At 29.0% G+C, this 11029-nt stretch overlaps 1 pseudogene; it reads left to right on the top strand.

Moving 5' to 3' along the window:
* Positions 1 to 7071: 7071 nt before the first annotated feature.
* On the top strand, positions 7072 to 9506 carry LOC117909823 (annotated as a pseudogene).
* The last annotated feature ends 1523 nt before the right edge of the window (positions 9507 to 11029 follow it).

Below are 11029 nucleotides of genomic sequence, written 5' to 3'. Positions count from 1 at the left end.
TCAATACTTCAGATTCCATATATTTCCTTGTGAATATATGTTAATAGGTTAGTTAACCATGTCTGCATTGGTTTGGTTTAAAAGAACATGAAGAATTGTTGTACAATTTTGTTCCATAATTATCATCAATGGGGTATATATTCAAATGATCATATATGATTTAGATAAAGTGTATGAGATGAGTATATGATTAACTGATGTGTAACGCCCAAGTTTTTTTTTAAAGGGTAATTTAGGAAATTCATAATAATGATATTAAATTAATTAATTAATTAATTTAATAAAATGGAAGAGGGGTGAAAAGGTAATTTTACGAATAATACCCTAGGTATAAATAGAAAATTCTCTTCTTCCTGTTTTTTTCTGAATCGCGTTCTTGTTCGCAGAGAGTTTCCAGAGAACGTGAAGTTGAGGTCAGACTTCAAGGTTTGAAGAACAAACCTCTATAGGTAAGATTCTAACCCCTAGATTATTATTTTAGATTCATTAGTTAATTTCAAGCACATTAGATATTTTTTTTGGAAAACCCCAAATCTAGATTAGGGTTAGTTTATTTTTTTTTTAATTCTTTTTAATATCAAAATAGTGAAAATTTAAGATTTTGATTTATTGTTGGAATTTGGGAGACCTTAAGTTTTTTTTAGAAAAAAAAAAAAAAAAAACACGTGTGCACTGATTGCATGCATGTGGGAACTGTGCATCCACTTTTTTTTGTAAGGATTTCATGGTTGAAATCTAGTTGGTGGATTTTCACATATTCAATTATTAGACTTTGATGGATACTTGGGTATGTAATATTTAATAGTAGCAGGACTCCGTATTGTTAGACTTTGATGGGTACTTGAGTATTGAGTACCGTATTATTTAATAATGACAGGGCTTTGCGTTATTAGAAGCAAATTGGGAATTTATTAATTTATTTAAATAAGGAATAGATTAGTTAAATTATAGATAAATAGTAATAGTTATTTCCTCTTATATTTTGTTAGGTGGAGAGTAGATTTTCAGGATTATTTTCTCTTCAAAGTTTTTGAGGACTTCTTTTGAGGTAAGGGAAATTAATGCAGTTGTTAAATTGTTTTTTGAAACAATTTTTATATACATATATACATTATTTGAAAACGTTTGAGTTATATTCCGTTTTATGCATGGATCAAACCTGTTTTGCATGAAAAGTATGTTAGATTTTATATTATGTTTTTGACAAATAAATGTGGAGATATTATATGTTGTAAATTTGAATAAATGAAATAAATATTTGACTCTGGTTTGTTTGACCCTTGTCAATGGGATATAATAATTGACTTTTGGCCCTTGTCAATGGGATATAATAGTTGACCTTTACATTTCTTGGTGGGGAATGTAATTGATTTGAACCCCAGCCTCTAGGGGTTTTGGTTAGAGGTTACTAGTACTAGTAGTGTTTGGTTCCATCCACCTTAAAGGAACAATTTGAGGCTAGCCACCCATTTGAAAAGTCTCACCTAACTGGGCACCCTTTGATGTTTGATGACCAGAGTAAATAAATTATTGGAATGTTTTGACTGAATTTGATATGAAATTGTTTGAATTAGAAATAAATGCATAGAGTTAGAAATTTTGAATGTATTGGCAAAAATAAAAAAAAATAAAAAAATTTACTCACAACTTTATGAAAGTGATTGATTACAATATCCCCTATTTTGCAAGTGAGTTTGAAATATTTGATCCATGGACTGCATTAATGTTCCTTATTGGGCTGTGAGCTCATTCCCATTTGTTGACTACTTTTCAGGTACTCTTAGTTCGGGTGAGGAGTGATGGCTAGGCTGAGGAATGGTCATCATTAGGATTTGACTTAGGATTTTATGTTGGATTTTGTTTAACTGTTAGTTGTGTTCATTTGGATCTTTTGGTATTTGGAAGTTATTTGGATATTGATCCTTCAAATTTTATGTTAGATCAAAGTTGAGTTTTGGAGATTTTGAAATTTGTTCTAGTACTTGAATTGTTTAAGTTTGTAACTATTTGGACAATGGATTTTGGATAGTGGATGTTTTAGTTTTGAAATTGAATTTTGAGGATTTTAGATTTTGTTCCGCTACTCTGAACAGATATTTGGTAATTGGTAACTTCCAATTACAAGATAATTGTTTGGGTCAAGTTACACTGTAAGCCTTCGAGTTTGAAGTGTGAAATGATCGTCACGCCCTTGGAGTGGGTCTTGGGGCGTGACATGATGTGTATGAGGAATGTCATCCATCCTTGATTGGCAGAATCACTTAAATTATTCACAAATGACAGTCTTGTACATCTTTGTACAGTTAATAAATACCTTGTATAGTGAACCAAATTCCATATACCCCTTACTCAATGTGTGTCCATAGATAGGTTAACCATGTTTCCACTAGTTTAGTTCACAAAATAGTGGAAGACGTAAAAACAAAATTTTTCCTCAAACATCATTAGTGAGATAAGCATTCAAATTGTCATGTATAAGTTAAATAAAGTGCATGACTTGGGTGTGTGATAGAGGAATGTGTGATATGAGAGCGTGTAGTCCTTAAATGGCAAGACAAAAAAAAAAAGGAAAAAAAAAAAGTTGTTCAAAATCAATTGAAATCATTCATAAATGGTAGCCTTGTATACCTGTATAATTTGTAATACCCCAAACCCAATTTAGGGGTAAAATCATAATTTAAAAATTAATTAATCTAATAAGGGTAGAAAAGTCTTTTATCTTTTAAAAGCCTCAAGTATAAATTAGATTTTCCTTATCTTTTTCTATTCAGAAAACCCTTTCACACAGATATCAGAAATATCAGAGAGCATAGGACTGAAGATTTGAAGTTTTAGGGTTTAAATATCAACTTTTCGGGTAAGATTTTAATAAGCGGATTAGTATTTTATATTCATTAATTAGATTTGAATACTTTAGAAATCCCAATCTAAATTAGGGTTTATTTATTTAATTTTTTTTAGACCAAAAGATTGGAAATTTATGAATGCAAATTAATTTATTGATGAAAATAAGAAAATTTCAATTGAATAGAAAATAAATAAATGAAAAATTAGTGGAAGAAGAGAAATCTTAGATTGAGAAAATAAAAAAATAAATCGTTTATGGAGGCTTTAGATTGGAATAATAATAATAATAATAATTGTAGGGTTTCTGGATTTTGGAATTTGAGGTGGTATGTTGGGGTGACAATTTCAAATAAAAAATAAAAAATGGGAAGATGAAGAAAAGAAGAATGAATATGAGATTGTTGAGTGGAAAAAAAAAATCAATCTAACCGTAAGAGCCAAAATCCAAGATTTCATTGATAATTTTTTAAGTACTCTTAGTCTGAGCGATGAGTGATGGTTAGGCCGGGGAATTTTTTTTTTTTTTTTTAGTTAGGATTTTAGTTCAAACTTTATTATGGATATTGTTCAGATGTTAAAATTTAATTCCTGTTTGAATTATTTAAGTTTGGAGTCATTTGGGCAATAACACTTTGGTTGATGTGTTAATTTTTTTTAAAGTTGAGAATTGGGGATTATAGAATTTATTTATTTTACTACTCTGAACATGAATTTGGTAATTGATAATTAATAATTTCCAATTACAAGATGAATATTTGTATTGTTTCCACTTTGAGCCTTCGGGCTTGAGATGTGAAATGATCGTCATGCCCATGAAGTAGGTTTTGGGACGTGAAATGAAAAACTTGACTCATTTACATGTTAAAAGAGTTAAATTATCAATTATTTATTTTAAATAAAATATTATTAAGAATTATTTTTATTTATTTATAACCAAAAAAATCTATGAAACCTTATGTTTCTAACACATACTAAAATATAATATTTTTTATAAAAAAAAATATAATTTATGATTTTATTATAATATTATTATTCATGTTTTATAAAAAACTATTTTTTATTTATTTATTTGTAATTAAAAAATCTTTTCATTTTTAAAGACTTGAATTTAATTGAATTTATATTATATAAATTGAATTTACAATGTTTTTACAATACCACAAAAAACAAAAACAAAAAAAAATATTTTTAAAAACAAATATTTTTATTTTTTTATTTTTATTACCAAACACACTTATTTTACCACACCCTGAGATGTGCAGCTTCAAGCCTAGTAGGCCACATGCATCATCGATCAAAGACTCCTTGAACCTTCCCTTTTCATCTGTGTACCTGTGGAATATATCTGTAATCATCACCAAAACATAGAATGTTATATGTGAGCTTTGCTAGATGATATTCAAGCACCTTATAATACACGATATTCATGAGGCTTACCGCATGAAATATTGAAGCCTTGTTGTCTTAGTAGTCGAAATCGAAGCGCAACATCATAGAGATCATCATTTATGTCATCAATGCAATGATTGTTATCATAGGTATTTTGTAATGCTTCTTCTATCTCCTTTTCAAAGTGGTATGCCACCCCAAGCCGTTGAACTGCATCAGCTCTCTTCTTCTTCAGCTGTTTTGAAGGGTTACTAGCAACAGCCATCAACTCTCTTCTTCTTCAACTGTTTTGAAGGGTTACTAGCTGCAGCCATCAGCTCTCTTCTAACTTCCTCCTTTAGATCTTCCAACTGCTGCTCTTAATGGGCCAGAGTTATCTGTATCAATAAATTGCAAGAGCAAAAAGTGAGAAAATCTTTAGGTCTTGTTATGCAAACTACTACCTCATGCTCAGGAGTGTTGCTCACGATGAAGCTATTGCCCCAAATGCTAGGCTGATAATTTGCAGTTCGGTGATTAGTCTCTGGATTAGCAACTGGGGCTGGAGAAGACCCGTTGCTGGTAGCGAGAATTAAGGCCATGTGTAACTCACTCGAGCACTCAATATATGAATCAGATGGCTTGCAATGTTCGGTATTTATAGGATGGGAAATGGTTCATTACAATTATTGAATATCAATCCCAGATTCCCAGTAGCATGGATACAATCAATTCAAGATCACCTATCATATTTAAACCACGTTTATTAAAAATTAAATATTTAAAATATGTTTTTTGTTCTCTTAGAAATACGAAAAGTGTATCTTATTCTCTTAATAATTCTCATTATTCAACCAGCCGCCAAACAGTGATTAAGACTTTTTAACTATTTTTTCTCTTTAATTAAAAATAGTTTTTAAAAATAATTTGTAGAAAACATGGTCAAACACCCTCTTAAGATTTCATTTGGGAAAAAAAAGAAGAAGATTACAAAAGAAATTGAAAAAAATTAAAAAAAAATAAATTAATAAAGAAGATGATATTTTAATTTTTATTTAATATCTTAATTTTTATGATCTAAAATTATTTAATTATTCTAATTAATGATATTTTGAGTTTAATTATGATTAAAATATATAACTAAATTAACTATATATATAAAAGTCTTAAATTGAGATAAGTTGCTTAAATGATTGATTGTGGATTGAAATTTTACTTCTAAAATATGCACGTGGCTTTCGCTTGTCAAGGCATATGTTGGGAAGCAGTTACGCTTGGTTATGAGTTCTATAAGCTTACGGCTTTAGATTTGCATGATTATCTTTCTTTGGATGAAACAGTTACGGAGAAGGGGCCTTGCCATTCCACTTTTATTCAAACTGTTTGTCCTTATTCTCAATAAAGGAAGCATTTTATTCAAAACAGAACACTCAAAAAAAGTATGAAAATCTAGTAGCCAAATTAAAGCAATTAGGCCATGTTTGGTATGAAGCCAAAGTAATTAGGCCATGTTTGGCAGGAAGCCAAATCACGACCATGTTTGGTACATAAAAATGAAGAGTGGGAATAGATATTTTATTTATTTTCTCATTCATTTTCATATTTGGATGATTTAAGTATAGTAAGAATAAAATCAAAAATAATTTCAAAAGAAATGAAATCTCATTTATAATTGGGATTACAATTCATCTCTAGAAAGAGTTATTTTACTTCATTAGTACAAGTTATTTTTAAAAACACTTTCTAAAAGTTAAAAATCAAAAACATTTTTGTATAAGTTGTTTTAAAAATAAATTTTTATTTTGATTTTGTAAAAAAGAAATTATAAATTCAATTTATATAATATAAAATTAATTTAATTCAAGTCTTATAAAAAATATAAATAATTTTGTAGTTATAAATAAATTTTAAAAATAAACATTTTTTAATAAAATATGAATAGGATTATCATAATATAATCATAAATTATATTTTTAATAAATATTATAAAAATATGGATATTAACATCTTATAAAAGCATAATTGATTTATTTTGTTAAAAATAAATAATATTAATTTAAAATTAATAATTACTAATACTATTTTAAAAAATTATTATCCTTGCTACTTTGTTTTAAAAAATTATTTCTCGAGAACAACCTCAGTGGTATTAATTTTTAAAAACAATTTTATTTTTAAAAGAAAACCCTAAATAGGTTTTTATTATTTAGCAAAAAAAAAAAAAAAAAAAAAAAAGAAACCTCTCAAACATTTTCTTTTTTAAATGAAAATAAAAAAATTATTTTAAATGATGTATTGTGTAAGAGATTTTTTTTTTTGAAATAAAAATAAAAGATTAAAGATACTATAAATTATGATTAAAATAATGAAAATTAATAAAAAGATATTGGCTTTTTTCTTAAATACGAAGTATTTTTTTAAAAAAAAAGATAAATGAATAATATATTGAAAAATATAACTTTCTATTTTTTCTTACAATAATTTTCATAGCTTTAAAAATAGGAATCTTTAATTTTATTGCTATTATTTATTATTAGCCGAGTTGTATAAATTACATTATAGTAGTTTCTTTAAAACCAAAATAAAAATCCATACATGTGGTTCCATGACACTATTGGATGAAAAAGAATCACTTAATTTTCATCTACTAGATCCTAGCTGCCACCTAATATTAATGACTTGTTTGGATATGTTGAGTGAATTTAACCAAAGAGACTCTAGAAGGCCAATATTTTTCTTGCCATCAGTCTCTTCCGTGCACAACCCTTTCAAATCGTGGGCCCAAAACCAAACCAAATTCCACGTACTTTTCAACTAAATACAACCAATGAATGCCAGTGCTGCCCTATAAATAATATGGAGCTTGCCAAGCTATTTCTCTCATATTTACCAATTCATCATTCAAGGTATAGTATAGTACTGTCCTATCATTGTTCCAAGGAATTAACATGTCTACTCAAGTCGCCGCATCTTCTCTAGCCCAGAGTCCCAGACCCTAAAATCGTGCTCTGGCAGACTATCACCCCAACATTTGGGGTGACCAATTTATCACCTACACTCCTGAAGACAAGGTAATTCAATGAAAATATGCATCAAGTTTAATGGCTTATGTACTTATTTGGCAGTTATTTTTCTTAATGTGTTGGATAATAAAATTTGTTGGTCCAGGTTACACGTGCCTGTAAAGAGGAGCAGATTGAGGATCTGAAAAAGGAAGTGCAAAGGAAATTAACGGCTGCTGCTGTTGCTAACCCTTCCCAATTGCTGAACCTCATTGATGCAGTGCAACGTCTTGGGGTGGCATACCACTTTGAGAAAGAGATAGAAGAAGCATTACAACATATTTGTAATAGTTTTCATGACTGCAATGATATGGATGGTGATCTCTACAATATTGCTCTTGGATTTCGACTACTAAGGCAACAAGGGTACAGTATTTCATGTGGTAAGAGACTAAGAAAAAAATGTTATGTTCAACCTTCTTATCATTTAAATCTTATGTTCAAGTGGTGATGTTTGTGTAGGTATATTCAACAAGTTTACGGATGAACGAGGTAGATTCAAGGAAGCTTTGATCAGCGATGTAAGAGGCATGCTAGGCTTGTATGAAGCTGCACATCTAAGGGTTCATGGAGAGGACATACTTGTAAAAGCACTTGCTTTCACCACCACTCACCTCAAGGCCATGGTAGAAAGTTTAGGAGATCATCTTGCAGAACAAGTTGCTCATGCCCTGAACCGGCCCATTAGAAAAGGTTTGGAGAGGCTAGAGGCAAGATGGTATATATCTGTCTACCAAGATGAAGCTTTCCACGAAAAAACTTTACTAGATCTAGCAAAATTAGATTTCAATCTACTGCAGTCACTGCACAAGGAAGAGCTAAGCAATCTTGCAAGGTTGGTTTTTAGATCACCCCACATGTACTTGGCCATTCTTATCACTTTCCTGTATGCTGATCATATTAATGTCTTTTAGGTGGTGGAAAGAGTTAGACTTTGCTACAAAGTTACCTTTTGCACGAGACAGATTGGTTGAATGCTACTTTTGGATGCTTGGGGTGTATTTTGAGCCTCAATACTTACGGGGTAGACGAATTCTAACCAAAGTAATTGCCATGACATCCATTCTAGATGATATCCATGATGCATATGGCACACCTGAAGAACTCAAGCTCTTCATAGAAGCCATTGAGAGGTTGCTCCTTGCACATTACCAACCTTGATTGTGTATAATAGATGTATTTATATATACCTAAATCAAGGGTCATTATTTTATTTTCAGGTGGGATATTAACAGCATAGATCTGCTTCCAGAATACATGAAACTCTGCTATGTGGCACTCTTAGATGTGTACAAAGAAATCGAGGAAGAGATGGAGAAAGAAGGAAACCAATATCGGGTTCACTATGCCAAAGAAGAAGTAGGACATCTTTTACTCTGGATCCCCACCTTTTTCATTGATGATATTTTATATGGTCTCGTATATACATAGATATAACTTGGATGAATGTTCTTTAGATGAAGAATCAAGTTCGAGCTTACTTTGCTGAGGCTAAATGGTTACATGAAGAACACGTACCAACATTTGAAGAGTACATGCGTGTTGCACTCGCAAGCTCTGGATTTTGCCTGCTTGCAACCACGTCCTTGGTGGGAATGGGAGAAATAGCAACAAAGGAGGCCTTTGATTGGGTGACCAGCAATCCTAAGATTATGTCATCTTCAAATTTTATTGCGAGGCTCATGGATGACATCAAATCACATAAGGTATGCATAATATGTGATTCAAACGGGGAGAATATAACACTGGTTTTTTCTCAACTTTTGTATTATACATGCAGTTTGAGCAAAAGAGAGGGCATGTGGCCTCAGCTGTTGAATGTTACATGAAGCAATATGGTGTCTCTGAGGAACAAGTATACAGTGAATTTCAAAAGCAAATTGAGAATGCATGGCTGGATATTAACCAGGAATGCCTCAAACCTACCGCTGTTCCAATGCCTCTCATTGCTCGTATTCTCAATCTTACACGATCCGCGGATGTCGTTTACAAAGAGCAAGATTCGTACACACATGTTGGGAAAGTGATGAGGGATAACATTGCGTCTGTCTTCATCAACGTTGTAATATAACCAAATGGAGTAGTTGATTACCGTCCCCTGTGTATTGCCTTGTGGAATCAGTAATATCTAATAAATCACTGTAATAAGGTGAACGAGTAACATGTAATAAATCATTGTAATACGGTAAGGGGACACATTATATGTAGCACCTAGTTTCTCTGGATTCATAGTGTTTTACTTTGGAATATTACCTGAATATTTAAATAAGAATATGTATTACTTAAATCACCTAATATATATATATATATATATATATATATATATATATATATATATATATATATATATATATATATATATATAAAATAAACTTTATTATATTATATTCTTTAATACATATGTAATATAGTCATTCAATATGAGGAGTATTGATACTGAGTCTTAAAATACATATGTTTGTAGAATATATGCCTACAACAAATCTGGATCTCCTTGTTAATGTGTAATGGTGTTTTGGAGTACTACAATACTCACCAAATATTTCTTTTCACTTTATAATGGACACTAACTAGTGAGTTTAAAGTTAATTAAATATTTAACTCTATAGAGAATTATTATTATTGTTGTTGTTGTTGCTAGCGTTATTATTATTTAATTCATTATTATGAAAATTATTATTATTATTATTATTATTATTATTATTATTTATTATTATTATTATTAGCTACTAATTTTAGTTTTTTCTTTTTCATCTTTTCTTTCTTGTTGTTTATTATATACTTCATAAAATTATAAGTTATGATCTTTTATTAGGTTGAAATTGGAAGTTCAAGTTCGTTTAAGTATGACATAGTAAACTTAGGTCCACTAATTTTGTAAAAAATTCGATGCATTTATAGGATAATTAATCATTAATTCCTAAAATGCCCTTAACCCTTGCATAAACGCACAATGAATGTAAATTTCAATTTTTTTGTATTTTTTTTCCCTTTCTATACCCTTTTACCTATTACCCATTTCTACCTTTTTGTTTTCTTTTTCTTTTTTTCTTTTCTTCAAATCTATATTTCTATTTTATGCCAAATGCTAATCCCTTAAAATTATATTCCCATTTTCATTCGATCCATTATTATATCAATAATAACAGTATTAATTGCTATTAATTTTATATTTACCTTTGCAATTCATCTAAATATTTTTTATTTGTATTTATCTTTTAGTTTAACTTTCATTTATTATTTTAAATTTACATTACCCTTTTATTTACATTTTCCCTTATTTTTAATTATTTTCTATATTTTCCACATTAACCATATTTTTAAAAATTTTAAAATTGACTATCACTTCACTCTTAATTTATATATATATATATATATATATATCCTTTTAGCTTTTTAAGTTTTAATTTTTTTTAAAAGATAAATTTATTGAGAAAATAACTAATATGTATAGTTCTAATATTATATTAATAATTTTTCTTATCTAGATAAACTAATGAAAACTATTTTGACTAACAACAAGAAAATTGTCAACACAATTTTTTAGTGAAACTTTAGAAATTAAATTTCAAATAAAATATGTTATATCAAATTTTATCTAAAATATGTTGAAAGTGGTATTTAGTTTTTTTTATTGACTTTCAAACTTATTTAATTTTTTACTTGAAAAATAATAGAACATTTTTAAAAGAAAACTAGTTTTTCATTATTTTAAATAAATGAGTATAAATATATTAAAATAATTTAAGATA

Source organism: Vitis riparia, unplaced genomic scaffold, assembly GCF_004353265.1.
Source record: "Vitis riparia cultivar Riparia Gloire de Montpellier isolate 1030 unplaced genomic scaffold, EGFV_Vit.rip_1.0 scaffold401_pilon_pilon, whole genome shotgun sequence".
NCBI classification, from domain to species: domain Eukaryota; kingdom Viridiplantae; phylum Streptophyta; class Magnoliopsida; order Vitales; family Vitaceae; genus Vitis; species Vitis riparia.
This window is presented reverse-complemented; position numbering and strand designations above follow the sequence as displayed.